Here is an 18,060-nt window from a genome sequence, read left to right on the forward strand (position 1 = left end):
AAACATTTCTTATACAATGTGTAGAGATTTATTGTGGGCGATTACTTAATATAGGAAACTATAGACCATTGTAGACACACATCCAACTCAATACACGAAAGCTGTAGTAGATAATATGAATAATAAAATGTCCAGACACGGGAGTGTTGAGAAAGTATATGGGTAGAGGATGGGGGAAGAAACAGATAGCAGGAAGGGAAAATATTGTAGATAGGAGTAAAAGAGATAAGACGTTAAGAAACAATATATAGGACTCAATTACAGGAGTGACATATAAACATCATTACATTAAATCACATTCTTAATGATACATACCATTTTGGATTTCCGGGACGTCACATATTTTCACCAAACAGTGACAAAGCTGTCGCGGTTATATCTTGTTACTGGAAACTTTAGCGATGATTACCATGATATCCCTTCTCAAGTTTTTCCTTTGATGTGTATTTTAATCCCCTTGGATCGTCCCAATTTTCATACATGAAATCAGTAATAGTTGATCGTGTCAGTCGCGTGAGGCTATACGGTATATAGTTTTGTATCAGCATCGTAACTACGTTATTTAGGGCTTAAGGGATTATAGTTGTTAATCATGTATTAAACATTAACTTTTGTGATTTTTTTTTTGTGTCGGTGGGTTTAGAATTGTAAGTTAATGACATCTCTCCTAATCAGCATGTGGTTTGATATGGACGATAACACCATTTTGGGAAATCATGTGAAATTTTCTTACGTCAGGTCCGATAATGATGGAACTTACATTCTACAATATTGTCCAATTTACAGTATTTATTGTAGTTAACCTGAACATGATGGTGAGCTGTAGTACTCAAATACTGTCTACAAATAGGTAATGCCCTTGTATTGACAAGTTTTGACAAGAAGAAGCGAGGGTTTCGAAATCTATGGCGATTCCACTGTGGTCCATACCCTGAACTCCGTACCATTAATGCTATGACGTCAGAGATGGTTGATGATATTTTGCCGTTGAGAAAATAATACATCTTTACCTTTAATTATTTCATTTTAAAGATACATTGGGAAATACGGATTACCGCCTATAGAATATTTAACGCAATCAAACGCATTGCCGTTAGTCCTGCATGGCGTCATCAACGCATCACCAATGCATAATATATACGATAGATCGTGTTGAAGGAAGACGATACCATTCTAATTCCTGCTATAGGGCTCACACCCATAAATATTTCCCCATAGGGATGTGTGTTAAAAATCAAATTTCAAAAAATTCTGTAAAATAGCTGGGAGAAATGAGGTATTTCAGCTTCACTAACCTGGGTAAGTGAGATATACCTTTTCATCCATCAAATTTTCAGGGTGGATTCTTCAGTCCAAATTCTGTCCAGGGGTCCGCAAAGCCAGACTACGAGTTCTTGTCACTCAAAAAATCACCTACCATGTATTTTCCGTACACGTACACCATTTGTACCCAATGAAATATAGTCCCCTCAAATTCCATCTGAAAAGCTTTCATCTTCCAACCAAAATGCAGTTTGTAGAGGAATTCATACTCTCGTATTCTACTGCTATTCAGTTTTTTGCCAAACTACATCATTGATTTTTAATTAATTTTTTCCTTCATTTATTTTGGTGTCTTTGGTACGAATTTGTGACGGGGTCTGGGACATTCCATTGTATTTACGGGTGTGAGCCCTATATAGACGTCTGGTTAGATCAATGGATTTGACAGCGTAATTCACCCAGAAATTCCAGGGAGCTGACCACCAAGGACAGAGGTACCAACGGCGAGGTTCGTCGGGATCAGTTTGGGCGCGTGATCTGTTGCCACGGGCAACGTGCCACGCCCAACTTGCGAGAGAAACCTGGATCCCGCGACAAAACATTGTGAACATCCCGCTACGAGCTATGAACTCCAGCAAAAACGCTGCTATCACAGGAGCTGTGATATCCAGCACCGTATTAAGTGAAGCAGCAAGACGCTCCATACTTTGTATAGTTACTGGTGATTAGAATGCGCCTCCAACTGTTGTTGTTGTTGGTGGTGGTGGTGGTGATGTCCTTATTGACGAAGCAGTGATGGGTGATGGTAGTGGTGACAGTTGGCGTGAAGTGTCGATATTCACCGGTGTCTTTGTCGGCTTTCTGCAAATCAGTCTGCAATGTAAAAGGTGACACACCTGTTCAACGGGGCATATGGTGAGGGGGTATTGCTAGCTAAATCCAGTGATCGAGTCAACTTAATGGCACGAGTACACGTGGTAAGACCAAAGTGGTGACCATGCACCTCCCTAGTAAGACGCTGACAGAGTTCTCGTAACTGTAAATACAAAAGTGCCGTGCCGAATCCATTACAATGTATATTACATGCTGTAAGTGTAGGGCTAACATTCGTCAAGTCTTTTTTTTTTCTTTCTTTCTTTCTTTTTTTTTTTTTTGCTGCATTTTAAAAGGAAACTGTAAAGAAAATAAATCAGATGAATATAACCACTTTTGGTTGATAATTCAGTAATAACTATCCCATCCCCAAACAATTCATTTCATGCAAATGATACAATTCATTTGCATGCAGGTTGTCCGGAGACAAAGCCGATACCACGAATATCACTCTTGTGAGTGATGTGAAACTTTTTTGTTTTTAAACTCTCTTTCTTTTTTCCCCTTTTCATGTCCAAATTTAATGAAAAAAAAAACCCGTTGTGTCACTTATGTTCGGCATACTCTCTAGTCATCCTAATATATGACATTGCATATACTTCATATATTACAGTAAGACTGCGCGCACTGCAACACACATGTTAATGCACACTATGTCTTGTTCATTGTGGTCCCATGAGGAGTAAATTTGATGATTTAACCCAATGCACAAAGCAAAGTTGAAAGTTGAATGACATTACCTGAGTGAAGAACGTACCAGGAGAATCTACAGCCTCTCGTTGGAGGAACCGTTCCTCTCGGCTTGTTTGTTTGTTTGATTGTTTGATCGCTTGTTTGTTTTCAGCTGTACAGAAGTTGAACACTTTCCGAATTTGTACTCGAGATCACCGGGCACATTGCACGCTGGATTAGAAGCTATAGAGGAGGAAGGTGGAGGTTGCAAGTCTATACCTAGTAGTCATGATCTATCTACTATCTGATATGTATTGTCGCACTCTTTAACAAAAATGATAATATTCAAAGACGTGTCCTAGCATGTTTCTTGTCATAGTTTTCAAATGTAATGTAACGTAATGTAATGTTCATGTTATCTTCTTTGGTCAAATTCCAAGCTCCAATCATGCAGACTCCTTATTGCCTCAGTTAAAGAGGAATGTGATGTCTACTCGCTGGTAGAAGATGGGATGGCGGGTCAGATAGGAAAGAACCTACTCATTAACTAGTTTCATTTCTAATACCAATATCATGCAATGCAGTCTCGGGTAGCGTGTTAAATGGTTCTCCTGAGTTGTCTATGGTCATATCATGTCTTTGTCCTCGTAAACCTTTATCGTATTGAAGAGTTTTATGATCACCATCCCTAATTTTTGTTGTTGTTTTTTCTGATCCAAGTAGCAATTTATATATATATATCAAACTTGTTGATAAGATCTAATACGATCTGGAAGTCTCTGTTTAAATACTATATTATAGACATAGAATGTAATGTTGAGTATCGACAATTGATTTCACAATGTATGAGTGAGTACGCAAACATACTTACAAACACACTCGAACCCAGTACCACTCGTTTTACAATCATAATTATGTCCATAGCATAAATTTTAAAAGTAGGGCCTAATACAGATTTAGAAGGGGTGTATGCATTGTCACAATATACTTAACTCATTCAACCGTCATAACACGTCGTGAAATGTCACGCGTTTGTTGGCGTATTTGACACTTATACACTCTGCACTTTGTTCCCGCCTTAATTACTTCGTCATGGCACAGTTCCGATAATGCATGAGCTGCTATATCGAACATAGCTTATCAATGGATGTCAAGGAAATTCACCCTAGACAGTAATCGATTTATTGACACTATATTAAAGTCTACGCAATATCAAATCAGATTGTACCATGTATAAATAATTAGCTCATAGTTTGCCTCGCCATAAGCGTATATAGACATTGTTTAAAAATATACGAGACTGAACTAAGACATTTGCATAGTTTCATATTTCTATAATAATTTTCATCAGTCATTCCGGGTACAATGTATTTCAGATGGTAGAATAGAATGTTTTCTTCCGTTAATCAGCCGTTTACTAGTCTTCTGCAATTCTTACATAATATTGCAAGGGCTTCGGTCGCGATCATCAAAGTTCTCTAAATTGCTAAATTGATTCTACAAAATGGCCACACGTTTTATAATGATGAAAGTCAATAATAGCTACGTTGATATCTACACCTTACCTGGGTAGAGATCTTTGTTTTTGTCCAAATTTGGCAAATATTTATTAAATGAATGACTTGACCAGTTCATCTAAGTAATTCTCCAATAATAAGGACATGCAGTAAAATTCAGAGGTGCCAATTTAACGAATGAATTATAGTTTCCGCAGCAAATAATGTCGCAAAATTCCACCAGGACTATCTTGCTGGGTTCCCTCCCTTGAAATCTACTTGTGGAAATGCATTATATACGACGATATGTCTGTCCATTCAGTCATCGGTTTCTTCTAGTCATCGCTCCCTACCACCTATAACCACCAAAATAAATACATTCTAACAATGGGTTCCGAAATAAATCTGACAAACATTCAGAGAAGATACTGACCAAACTTTCGCATCTCTCAATCTTCCTCTCACTTTTCCCTTCTACCCCCCCCCCTTATTATCCGTTGTCCCCTCATACGCATATTCGTACGCATGTATGCATGTATGCATGTATGTATGTATATTACATAAATGCATACATACATACATACATGCATACATGCATACATATACAAACATACATGCATATATTACGCCTGTGTTCTGTAAACTATGGTCTCGGATCACACGTTCCGTTTAATTGTTGAAAACTCTTGCATTACTTGAACATTTTCGAGACTTTAGTGAAGAATGTACACGTATATCAGACAAACCAGAAGAAAAATAATCAATGGTGACTTTGAATACAGTGTACTCCTTTCTGCAGCCTTGCGTGTGTTTGTGTTTGACTTTCAATAATGTCATATAAAACGTCCACCACACACACCAATATAGACTGTATCTCACTTTTCATCAGGACACAGATTAGCAACGAATGCAAAGGAAATCATATAGATATGAGTGAAATCATTTGACAACTAATAATCTTGAGAAATAAAACAAATTTGCTTGCCGTTACAATGAAAATCAAATTCAAAACATTTTCAGCGAAATAGAAAAAAATGAGAGGCAATGAGTTGACAATATTTCTTGAGCAAAAAGATGAAAAAAAAATAATATACATAATTTCTGCAGCACACTTACCCCATGACTTCAAATTGAAGGGTAAAGAAAGTACTCAGTATTCACATTCACAGACATTGGGAAATATTACATTTTTTCTCTGATTTTATGTCGGAAAAGGATATGTAGAGAAGATTTGAAAGTACATATTGTAGGTCTATATACGGAAAACCTGTGTCTCCGTGATAGTCTCACTTCATCTTATTTGCATAAACAGCACTACTTTGTCATTGTTTGTTCCATATCTTCCACGATTTTTTTTTAATTCGTCTTACGTCCACTACTTTCTGTTGGTTGGTTGGATGGTTGATATCTAGTTCCGTAAAAAAAAAATTCATGCACATACAACAATATCATGATACATTTACATATTGTTGAATACAGCTGGATGTTTTATACATGTAGCCTCATTCGTGAGGATGAGCAATGGTACAGCTGTTTTACAGGAGGGTCCAATTTACACCGTAAGTAAATTAATCTCAAACATTTGACATAATCATTAAAAACAAACAAACAGTAAATTCACACACACAAATAAAACCATATACCTTTCTCCAACAAATCATGTTATGATAAATAAGCCCAATTATACATTCGTTTTTCTTTGGTTATCTATCACACTTGTCTGGAAATTTCATTATAGTTTATTGCATCCCTAAAATCATCGAAAGTGGATTCCATTTTTTATGGACAAAGGAAGTGAACTTAAAGTCCTCCTGCCCCTATATTTCACCATTCTCTTGCAACAATCACTCCTTGATCTTTGGACGCTTACATATTATATTAAGGTCGTAGTATATGTATATATATTTGAGAGAAACATTGTAATACGATGGTGTCACGCCACTAAAAATGTTATAGACTTATTGAAAAACATAATTGTTATGTAGGGCCTACGTCTAGAAACAATAGTATCCCATAGGCGAGAATGAAGTGTATTTTGTGGTTTGATGTAATCGAATATGGATTAAAAATCAAAATAACTCACCTTGCTCTAAGTTTTTGATCCTATCTGTTTATTCATTTTTACCAGAGTCACATACTATATCTGAATTATTTTGATGAAACTTATAACACAATTTTCATTTCATAGTACAGTATTCAATTGACTCTTATTGAAGTCAGCTTGAACTTGGTTGTAAAATTGTACTTCAAATCGGATACTTATGGTAAGGTAACATTGCCCACAAATGCTTTCTAGTCAGGAAAATCCCTACAATCTGAGAGATTATAAAATGAACAACATGATAGACACATTAAATGACAGAAATATACCCAGCATCACTTTTACACTGTTGTAGGGAATAGACAGTGTAAAAGAAATGACAGAAGGTAAAATTATTTGATTTTCTAGCTGAAGGCATTACTAGTTGTTACAAGTATCACGAAAGAGATATTTTCACAGCAGTCTTTAAAAAACACATCCTTTCATGGTATCCGAGTAAAGTACAGTCTGTTCTGATAGGCAAAAGATAGGGGCTTAGGTCCATTGCTGTCATTACTGACGAGATGATCAAGACCCATAACCTTTACAATAAAATAAGACTTATGAAGGACTAATCTCTGGGAATTCTAGATGATTGTGGTTCAAGAAAACCATAAACAATGATGAAGAAACTTCTACACATATTCTTTGGCTCACAACACAGTAGTATTTTACCATGTACATGATATGTATCTCGACTGAGAGGCATATCTTTTGAAAGTGACTTTCCTTGTGGTGGCCCTCGATGTAACATCAATGTACTGAAATTGGATGCCTCAGAAAAAAATGACGATATTTCATAATTTACCGAAAATGATGTCTAAGCACATTTACAGACACACACACACACACACACACACACACACACACACACACACACTCAGAATAGCCTCTTCATTTAGTACGTACAAACATGATAACTAAAGTGTATATTTCATTTTGGCTCTCACAGGCCCTGCCCCAAGACACCCGCAATGGGGAAATTACATCTTCACTCTGAATAATTCTACAATTACCACCAATCACGATGATTCCTACCAATCCTAATCAGAATACATTTCAAAGAAAATTATGAAAAGGCTTGCTTTTTCATGCACCCCACTCCAAAGTGCAACCCTCAGTCTTAGGTTAAATCACACACACAAAAAAAAAAATCCAAGAGGAAAAACCATCTTCAGACCTTAGAAGTAAGAACAATTATACAAAAAAAGAGCAATTATGAGCATAGTTTGCCATGTAAGAAATGCAGAGCAGCGTAAGTAAGGTCCATGCATTCACAACTAAATACAAATGTCGCCATAGCAATGCACTTGCTATGCAGCATACCTAAAAAAAAAAAAAAAAAAAAAAAAAAAAATTGAAGGCTTTTTTTTAAGGAAACATCACAGCATATCCCTACAACATTCAAAGTATCCGTTTTGATTAGCAGGTCAGTTGTCAACATTTTTTGAGATTTTATTTGCCCAGGTTGCTGCCTTAAATTTTCTTATTGTTCTGCTCAGATTCATACGTTTGTTTTCTTAAGAAATCATTTACCCATCGCAAATTTGTTCTACTTTGCTGATTGGAAGAACCCTTTCAATATCATATCTTGTAGGCTAAATATGCTGGCAAAAGTTGCTTGAAATGTACACTTGTGTGGGCATTTTTCACTTGAAAGAGGTACGACTTCATAACAACTCTGTAAAAGAAATGATACATTATATAAACATTGACCTACATTTAGGGAAGTTATGCAATCAAAAGTACATTGTATAGTCAATCATTTTGCTGTTTGCCCATTCATATTTATAGTCATGAATTTCTTCAGCCCATGAGAAAAACCGAAGACACTAAAACTCTGCAGCAGATCTAATTTGTTCAGTCATCAATTAAATCATCATTCAACAGTGTGACTTGTTTCACCATTCAAGAGTAATGACTTATGTACCATTACAGGTGGTTGTGAAACCACCACTGACATGTGTGGTCTCTGCAATTATTTGTCGTTTCACTGGCCACGCCCATATCCCCACCACCAACGCTGCAGGCAATATCGGTAGAAACTGTACGGGGCTTTCCAAAGTGGCACAATATACCGAGGACCTGGGCTGCCTTCCGTCTTTGTGCTGAGCATAGCTTTTGCACGAGCTCTGTCACCTCGGTACTCATGCAAGATCCATCTTACTTACCCAGGGCAGAAGAGCCCATGCAAGATCCATCTTACCCAGGGCAGAAGAGCCATGGGTGGGAGATAAGTACCACGAATGAAAATGACCCTCAACTGCAAATGCATAGTGCTGATGCCCAAGCGCGCCGGAACACTGTTGTTTTTGTTTTTGTTCGTGTTTGTGTGTGTGTGTGTGTGTGTGTGTGTGTTGGGGGGGGGGGTCAAAATCTCGAAGGGGGCACATTCATGGGATGGTGTGAAATTTTCGGCGAGGGAGCGAAGCGACTCAGAGGGGACTTTTTGTAAAAACAGAGTACAAAAGTCGCGTTTGTAGAGCATTTAAAAGCAAATACACTATCTTGAAAATTACACATAGTGGAAAAATTTAAGGCGAGGGACTATGATTATAACATTGTACGGGGGTACATTTATGTGACGGTGTAAGATCCTCGGCGAGGGGGGGAGGGTGTGGGAAGGGGGGTACCCCCTCCCATGGTAGGGACTTTTTGTAAAATAGAGTACAAAAGTCGCCTTTATAGAGCATTTAAAAGCAAATTTCAAGAAAATTAGACTTAGTGAAAAAAAATTATTGCAAAGGACAGTGATTATAACATTGGGGGGGGGGGGGGGGGTACATGTATATGACAGTGTGAGGTCTTCGGCGAGGGAGCATAGCGACCGAGCGGGGGATGGTGTGGGAGATATACCCGGTAGATTTCCCAAGATCACGGTAGGGATTTTTTGTTAAAACAAGGTACAAAAGTCGCCTGTATAGAGCATTAAAGGCAATTTCTTAGGGAATTAAACATGCCGAAAAAAATCAATGTGACGGACTATGAATATATCATAAGGGGGTACATTATGTGACGGTGTGAGATCCTCAACGACGGAGCGAAGCGATCGAGAGGGACTGGGTGGTATCACGGTAGGGACTTTTCGTAAAAACAGAGTGTAAAGGGCGCGTTTACCGAACATTTTGTTCCAAATTTCTAGGGAATTAAACGTAGTAAAACAAACATCACTGCGAAGGACTATCATCATAACTTATGAAAATTTTACAATTATGTACGAGCCACTTTCACTTTGCCATTCGTGTGAAATGTATTCATTAAAAGCTTAAACGTGATCGCATTGTTTGCGCAATAGAAATTAATCTTATATTGCTACAAAAACATAGAAGAAATGGAAAATGTAAGGTTTACTAAAGGTATGTGTCAGGGGGCACACTCGAGGACGCGAGGCTACCATCTATACACTTAACCTACTCATAAGCAAATATTAGTGTATAGACAATATAATGTATATTCATAAATTTTTGCATATTTAGTTATGAAATTGACTTTTAGACAAGAAAAGTGTCTTTATTGTTCATTTTGGTCTTTGCATAATTAATTAATTTCTTGTTACAGGAGGCACTTTAGGGGGACAGAAACTCGTTTTGTCCCCCCCCCCCCGAAAAAACAATGATTGGGAAGGCAAGTGCCAACCCTGCCCCCACCCCCACCCCCACCCCCCCCCCCCCCCACCCCAGCCCCTCTGCTTCAGGCGTCCTTGCTGATGCCAAACCTATAAACGACAACCAAGGCGATGCCGGTAAGGCCAGCTGCTGCAAAAAGATATGATGGCTGCAAGAAAGAGGTTTGCTTCAATGGGGTCACGTTGGTCACAAACGACACCAAGCTCTCCCAGTCCTCAGGATCCATCTCCCAGTTTGCATCCAGTCTTCCACACACCATGGCCAGAGAGGAGCAATCAAAGGTTGTAGGCTGCTGGATCTTAAAAGCTGCCATTTGGTTCCTCTTCTTCTGACTGTGGCTGATTCCTGACTGAGCATCATCCGAGGAGAGAGGCCAAGAGAAGTCGTGTCCAATCACTGCCACGTTTTCTTTGCCTTCACAGGTATAAGAAAAAGAGAGAAATGAAACATTTTGATAGTAGTATAAAGAGTAAAATTACGTATGGAATGGAAAACATTATTGATAATGATAGAGCACCTACCATCTTCCTAAAACACAGATTATTTTTATTAACCAGAAACTTATTTATTTATTATTTATTTATTCCGTCATATTTAAACAGGGTAGTCCCCTCAGTTTCACAACTGCTTTCCAGGGGAGCCCTGTGTACATATACATGATAAAAACATTGGATTACAATAGACTTCATAAAAAAAAAAAACATATACAAGTATAACACATATACACAAAACAATACAAACTTTAAAAGATACTTTAGACCATGGAGACTGACTTAAAATATATTCTGAATTCGGCATAAACAAAATGTATTATTAAAAAAAAAAAAAAAAAAAAAAAAAAAAAAAAAAACCTGTGTAATAGAAATTACTGTAATGACACACCAAAAATATACAACTGAGTTTAAAATACCATAATAGGGGTTAATGGAACCAAAGAAGAAATCATAAAAAAAAACCAATACAAACAGTAAAAAAAATGCAAAATTGTTAAAACATTCAATAAATAATCATTATACCATAATCAATATTTATTTAAAACGTGTAACTCAATTGACGGCATAATTTTCTAAATCTTTCAAAAGAGGGGCAAGTTTATAAGAATACTGGTAAGGTGTTGAATATTGCACTTCCCTGGTAAGAAAAAGATGTTCGCATGTATTCTGTCCGTGGTGTAGGCACAAAGAGGAGGCTGTTGACTGCGTATCTTGTGAGGTAGTACACTGGTCTAATGGCAATGAGTGGTTTTAGATAAGCCGGCACTCTGTCATTTAAGATCTTGTAAACCATTATACATTGTTGGTATTTAAGTCTTTGTTCGATTGATTGCCACCGAAGCGTTTTCAACAGAGGAGAAGAAGAGGAAAATTTGTCGGCATTTAAGGCCAGCCAAGCAAACTTATTCTGGCATCTCTGCAATCGTTGCGTACATGTTTTAGTCTTGTTGCCCCAGACCGTACAGCAATAATCCAGATAAGGAACAACTAAAGAAAAATACAAATCAATTAATATTTTCTGGTTAACATAGGGCTTGATTTTCAGAAGACATGCATATGTTTTAGATACTTTTTTTACAATGTTATCCACGTGACTAGACCAACTTAAATAAGGGTCTAAAATTACACCTAAATACTTCATCGTTACCACTCTTTCCAAACTCTCATTTTCACAAATGATATTAAGTTGTTTATTTCTTACTTTATTTCTCACCCCAAACAGCATAACCTTTGTTTTACCAACATTAATAAACATATCATTAGCATACAGCCAGTTAACAATGTGATTAAATTGGCTTTGTAACGAAGATTCTATTTCTTGTAATGACTTTCCCCTGTTGAACATAACCGTGTCATCAGCATACAGTGATAGTTTGGTGGATGAAGAAAATTGGACATGACAAAGATCATTGATGAACATTGTGAACAACAAAGGTCCTAAGGTAGATCCCTGTGGTACACCTGACTTCATTGTCAGGAGATCACTAATTTTGCCGTCTATTGAAACACACTGTTTTCTTTCTGTTATATATGAGTGAAACCACAAATACTCTTTTCCGGTTATGCCAAATCGTTTAAGTTTCTCCAAAAGTTTATCATGTGGAATAACATCGAATGCCTTGCGAAGGTCTAGAAATATGGCACCTGTCATGTAACCTGAACTCATATTCGCCAGTAAATACTCGGTAACATCAAGAAGACTTGTGTGCGTAGAGTGCAGTGGTCGAAAACCTGACTGACTTTGTGCTAGTAAATTGTGTTCTTTCAAATGATTATAAAGCTGGCTGTGGATTCCTTTTTCAAATACCTTGCTTACAGTAGACAAGGCCGAAATGGGCCGATAATTGACAGGATCTGTTTTTGTACCGTTTTTATGTACAGGGATAATCTTAGCTATTTTAAAATCAGCTGGTAATTTTCCGATTTGCAAAGAGTAGTTAAACATAAAAGCTAAAGGTTTAGCAATCACTTTAGCGGCTGCTTTGAGCAGTCTGGGGTGCATTCCATCAATACCATAGCTTTTATTTTGCTCAAGTGATTCAAGTTCCCTTTGTACAAAATGTTCAGCAATTTCTTTAAATTCAAACACCTGTTTCGTTACGTCCAGCGGAACCACAATTCTATCATTCATCACAACCTTATCTTTTTCCCGCAGTTTATCACAAATACAATTAAAATATGAGTTAAAAACATTGCTTACTTCATATCTATCTTCTATCATTTCACCATCAATTTCTAATTTCAGTATGTTACTTTCTTTCTTACGGGGTAATAACTCTTTCACCTTTTTCCATTTGGCTTTAAAATCATTCCTTCCAAATTTTTGAAAAACATTACTATAATATTCTCTCTTTAATTTCTTATTCAAATTATTAACTTTATTACGTAACTTTTTATATTCATTCCATAATGTTTCTGATCTAATCTTATTAAATTTTGATTTAACATAATCACGTTGACGCGCAATCAATAAATACTCATCATTTATCCAAGGAGCCGGGTTTAATTTTTGTCTCACACTTATATAAGGTGCATGTTTGTCACAAATAGACAAAAACATTTCTTTAAACTTTCCCCATAAACTTTCAATATCCGTTTCAAACTCCAAAAGGTGCCATTGTTCATTTTCTATATCAGTAAAGAAATCTTCCTCTTTGTATAGACGGAATGACCTCATATATGAAATTTTCGGAACCGACTTAGGCGTACACTCTTTCAATATCACATAAATCAAAGAATGGTCAGATATGGCCATGGAGTATACATCTGAAAAAAGATCACCTAATGTTTCAGATACCAAAATCAAATCTATCAATGTTTCACTATATCGAGTTATCCTCGTTGGCTTGGATACAATCTGTGACATATGGAGAGTATTGCATATTTGCACAATTTTACGTGAAAAATTATTTTCAGTTAACATATTACAATTCATATCTCCAATCACTACGATCTTATCACTGAAATTACATACATTTTCAAGATTTTCCTCAAGATTTTCAAAAAATGTTACATCCGTGCTCGGTGGGCGATATACTATTCCCACAAAATATGACTTACTGTTTGGTATTTTGATTTCCAACCACATTAGTTCTAATGAATCTTTTTCCAAATCTGTCCTTCTTTTATATGTGATGGCGGTACTTATGAAAACACCACCTCCGCCTCCTGTTCTTTCTACACGGTCATATCTTTCCAGATGGTATCCGTCAACAACAAGGGAAGCAGAGGGATAATCTGTATTCAACCATGTCTCCGACATCGTGAATATATCATATGGATTGTTTTTCAGGAAAATGCGTAATTCGTCAAACTTGTTACGAATACTACGTACATTAAGATGGGCTATTTTTAACCCCTTTTGTTTAGGGAAGTGAACAGTTGCTGATCTATCCTCGGCTATTTCAGTTTGTGAACTTATGCACACATTGTCATCAATCTCATCATTATTTACTGATTCTTCGGAGTGAAATGGTAGTTCAGATATTATACATTTCCAGCAAATCCAGTTAACGTTTGAATAAAAAATATCATCGGAAACTTCACCACATTTAACATGCGCCCATTTATCACAGTTAGTACATAGTATAGATTTTTGATTCCTCTTAACAGATTTTGCACAATATATGCATGGGTATTTATAGTTCATAATTATTGAAACAGTCTAACATATCAAACTACTGCTATTTAGTTCTTAGTCAAATTTTTCGATGTCTCTTTCACTGTTAATGTGTACCTTCTTCTTTGATTTCAGGAAAGCCGTGATGCGACCGTCGTTTGTCCAGACTTTGAGAACTTGGGCCGATCGTCGTGTTTTGTTGAGAAGTTCTTGTCGTGATTTGGTCAGGTCCTCGTGAACGTAGATGTTTGTACCTTTCAGTTTTGATCGACTGTCGTAGATTTCCTGGCGCACATTGTAGCTGGTGAATTTGATGATGATGGGTCTCGGTTTCTTCCGGTCAGCTGATCCGGATCGTGGAGAGATGCGGTGACTTCGGTCAATGTTGGATGGCGTCAGTTGAATGCTCAATTTGTCAGCTACCACTTTCCGTACAAGATCATCGGTGTTCTCGTTCGTCGTCTCGGGAATGCCGTGAAAACGTAAGCAGTTCCTCCTCGAGTATTGCTCTTGTTCCTCACATTTTTGTTCCATGGTCTTCACTTGCAGTTGGAGATTGTTTATTTTGTCGTTGAGTGCACGCATTTGCTTTTTGTGTTCGTCAAGGTCAAGCTTGATAGCTTCATACACAGACTGGGTGACCTGCTCAACCATGGCATCCACAATGGCATTCACAAGCTTGTTCTTGGTGTCTTCGGAACAAAGAGCGTTCACAATAGCTTCTTGGATAGCATGTTGTGGCGCCACTTCTGGTCTCGTGATCCCCGTTTGCTCGCTTGACGGGGCAGCCATATCCCTGTCAGAGTCTATCGCAAATTCCTGGGGCTTCTCGGCCAGGCTCCCCCCGCTGGACTCCGGCAAGGGTCTGCTTTCCCTCTGAGTTTCTGTGTTGCTCTTTTTCTGTCCTCTCGTCTTCATTTATATGTTGGCAATTCACCTTTATGGAAGTACAGTAATAATCCACATGGAGTTCTGAGTAATCCAACAATCAAAATATAATCAAATTCTTTCAGATCTTGGCTCCAAAAGGTGAAATTTTAGACGTGAAAACGCCGGACCTTACGTGACGTTCGTTCAGTCCGCGGCGCCATTTATGCCGCTTTTGTTTTTGTTTGAAACAATTTGTGCACTCAAACTGGATCCTGGTCGATAAAATGCGATAGTTTGAAGGAAAAAAGTGAAATAAACAGTGGTATAGGTTAAATATTCCATTAGGGAAAATCTATATAAATTGAAATACTTTAATTAACCTACAGAGCTGGCAATAATATTGTACTGATGTGAATAACTGATTTCTCGTATCTGGTAGGTCTAATAAGCAAAGATGAACAATGATAATTGATAAATCATATTGCTCAGTAATGCTTCCCAGCTCTCCAAAATAATTAAAATATTCAAAAAGGCAAAGAAGCACACTTTTTCTACAAGATTACGTTATGTCAATACAGCATAAAACCATCTTAAAAGTTTCATAGCTTTGCAGTTGTTTTACCGGTTTTTATCCTTCAGTACATATGACATGGAGTAAGGAAAACATGGGTCAACTTTTGAGAGTAATTAGCTTGAAATCAGCTCTGTACGATGGCATTCTGTTAGATTGCCTATATACATGTACATGATAACGTTTATGTGGCAACCACCACTGCACAAATAAGACTCACTTCTGTTTCAAATCACTTTTTAAAGGGTATATTTCAATGCTTACAGTAGCATGCCATGAACTTTCGAAGTGAGAAATGCACCTCTGAACTAAATTCACCCGTCTTTGCACTATCCATAACATTCCTTAATAGTTTGCTGAATTTTGAATTGAAATCTTGAGGAATTTCCTGATGACTGCAATACATATCTATCAAATATTGTTTCTTTCAAAGTGATGGGACAATCAATATCACAGAGGTATAATTTAACTATTATTATTATTATTATCTTTATTATTTACTTCATGTGTAGGCAATGATGATTATCATTACCAAGATCTACACATTTTAAAATATGAAATAAACAAAAAGAAAGATCTTATTCCAGCTAATCTCACACTTTTATTTCACTGCTGGTTGTTTTAAACACTTATGTTACCCTTCCCTAAATGAAAATGTATGTCAATATAATACAATATGTTATATAGATATATATCTATATACATATATATATATATATATATATATATATATATAATATATATAAAACACGGTGAATCCACGTACTAATTCAAAATCCTTGATCGAGAGAGATCCAGGCATGATGGGTAAAAACATCTCGTCCAATGGCGTAAGCATTGGACTGGATCAGGAGTCTTATCCACTATGCTGCAGTGCAAATTGAGATCCTATCACTTTGTGAATGATATGCAAACAAAGACTGCGCTAACACGTCCCGTGTTTTACTGTGGATGGAAACTGTAATAATCAATGCAAAGACTAACCAAGGGTATGTTTGGCATGTGGCAGGAACTTGTTGTAGAGGGCATCCGTGACATCTGTTATCGCCAAACGACGATTGTGGATGGAGTGACAGAGGATGATTCCATGCAGGCGCCCTCTTGGCATGCTTGGCAGTTCGAACCCGTCCAGGGCCCCGTTGCTAGAAACTTTGCGTTTAAACGCAACTTGCAACTGATTGTCACTGACCATTCTGATTGGCTCAGGGTCTGCCCTATTAAGAAGACATGCATGCAACAATGATTTTGATTGGCCAGTGACAATCAGTTGCAAGTTGCGTTTAAACGCAAAGTTTCTAGCAACGGGGCCCAGGTCATTGTACGGCAGATTGACAAATTGAGCTTCTACATTAGGAATTCTATTCAGCCTTGAGAGCAGCCCACTGACATTATCCTGCCTGGCGGATGAGCAGACCCCAAGTAATATTGTTGACATCCTGCAGACGGTGACTGGATCTTCTGTAAACAGATGAGTATCACTTTTCATGTGAATTATGTAGACATAGACGAATCTATACTGTTTCAAAGTCCAAGTCACAATATCAGCTCACTTTTATTAGGTGATCCGAGTATCCTCTCGGATCACCTTCTGTATCTGTACGGATTCTTTCTTCTTAGGTGATCCGAGTATCCTCTCGGATCACCTTCTGTATCTGTACTGATTCTTTGTTCTTCATATTTTTTTTATTCTTCTTTATTTCTGGGCAAAATTTGTGCAGCGGTTAGCTCAGAAAGTGCATTACCTTTCAATGTCAAACTTATACCATATATGTATGATGTCCCAAAGACGACAGATCAAGTAAAATCATAGTGATCAGTCGACCGTGACGTCACTATGACGTCATTATATGAAAACACATTTTCAATCATATCTCATTAATGGAATAGAATTCTTCAATGAAATTTACGTCACATACATTTCAAGTTATGCGCATTTTACTCATATTCTCAAAATTCATATTTTCATTTAAAACGTGCGCGTACGCGCGCGTTTAAATATTTGTATGCTCAAATCGAGCTCAAATTTTTTTTGCACACGTTTCAGACCATTTGGAGCATTTTTTGAAAAATTGAAAAAATTGGACGGACGCGTACGCGCGCGCACATATTCGCCCACACAGCTCATATGGAATGGAAATTTCCCGTTTTTTTACACTTATCGGATGCCTAAAATGTCAAGGAATATTTCTACCAAGTTTCAAGTCAATCCAACTCAATATGACGTCATACGGGTCCGTCAAAGTTGAAATTCCGCGCGCGCGTCAATGGCGATATACAGTGCAACGATGCCAAAAAAACGCCAATTTTGAATCCGATTTTACTCGTCAGGATGGACGGTAACCCCCCGTTTTCTGTACATATTCTGAAAGCTGATGAGTTGGACATGTTATTTCATGGGTTGGCGATGCTGGCAAAATGATTAAAAGATATGAAATTTCTTAATAAAGTAAAAAAAGTAAATTTTCAAAATGACGTCATCAAATTTCAAGTTTACTC

The 18,060-nt window shown here is 37.3% G+C and overlaps 1 protein-coding gene and 1 pseudogene across 1 annotated transcript in view; both read right to left on the reverse strand.

The window, feature by feature from the left end:
- The window catches only part of LOC140245606 (uncharacterized), a 78,327-nt gene that overhangs the window by 37,847 nt on the left and 22,420 nt on the right, over positions 1-18,060 (reverse strand). The window lies entirely within an intron of this gene.
- Positions 8,375-16,999, reverse strand: LOC140246048 (uncharacterized; annotated as a pseudogene).

The sequence above is a fragment of the Diadema setosum genome, chromosome 2, assembly GCF_964275005.1.
Source record: "Diadema setosum chromosome 2, eeDiaSeto1, whole genome shotgun sequence".
Lineage (NCBI taxonomy): Eukaryota > Metazoa > Echinodermata > Echinoidea > Diadematoida > Diadematidae > Diadema > Diadema setosum.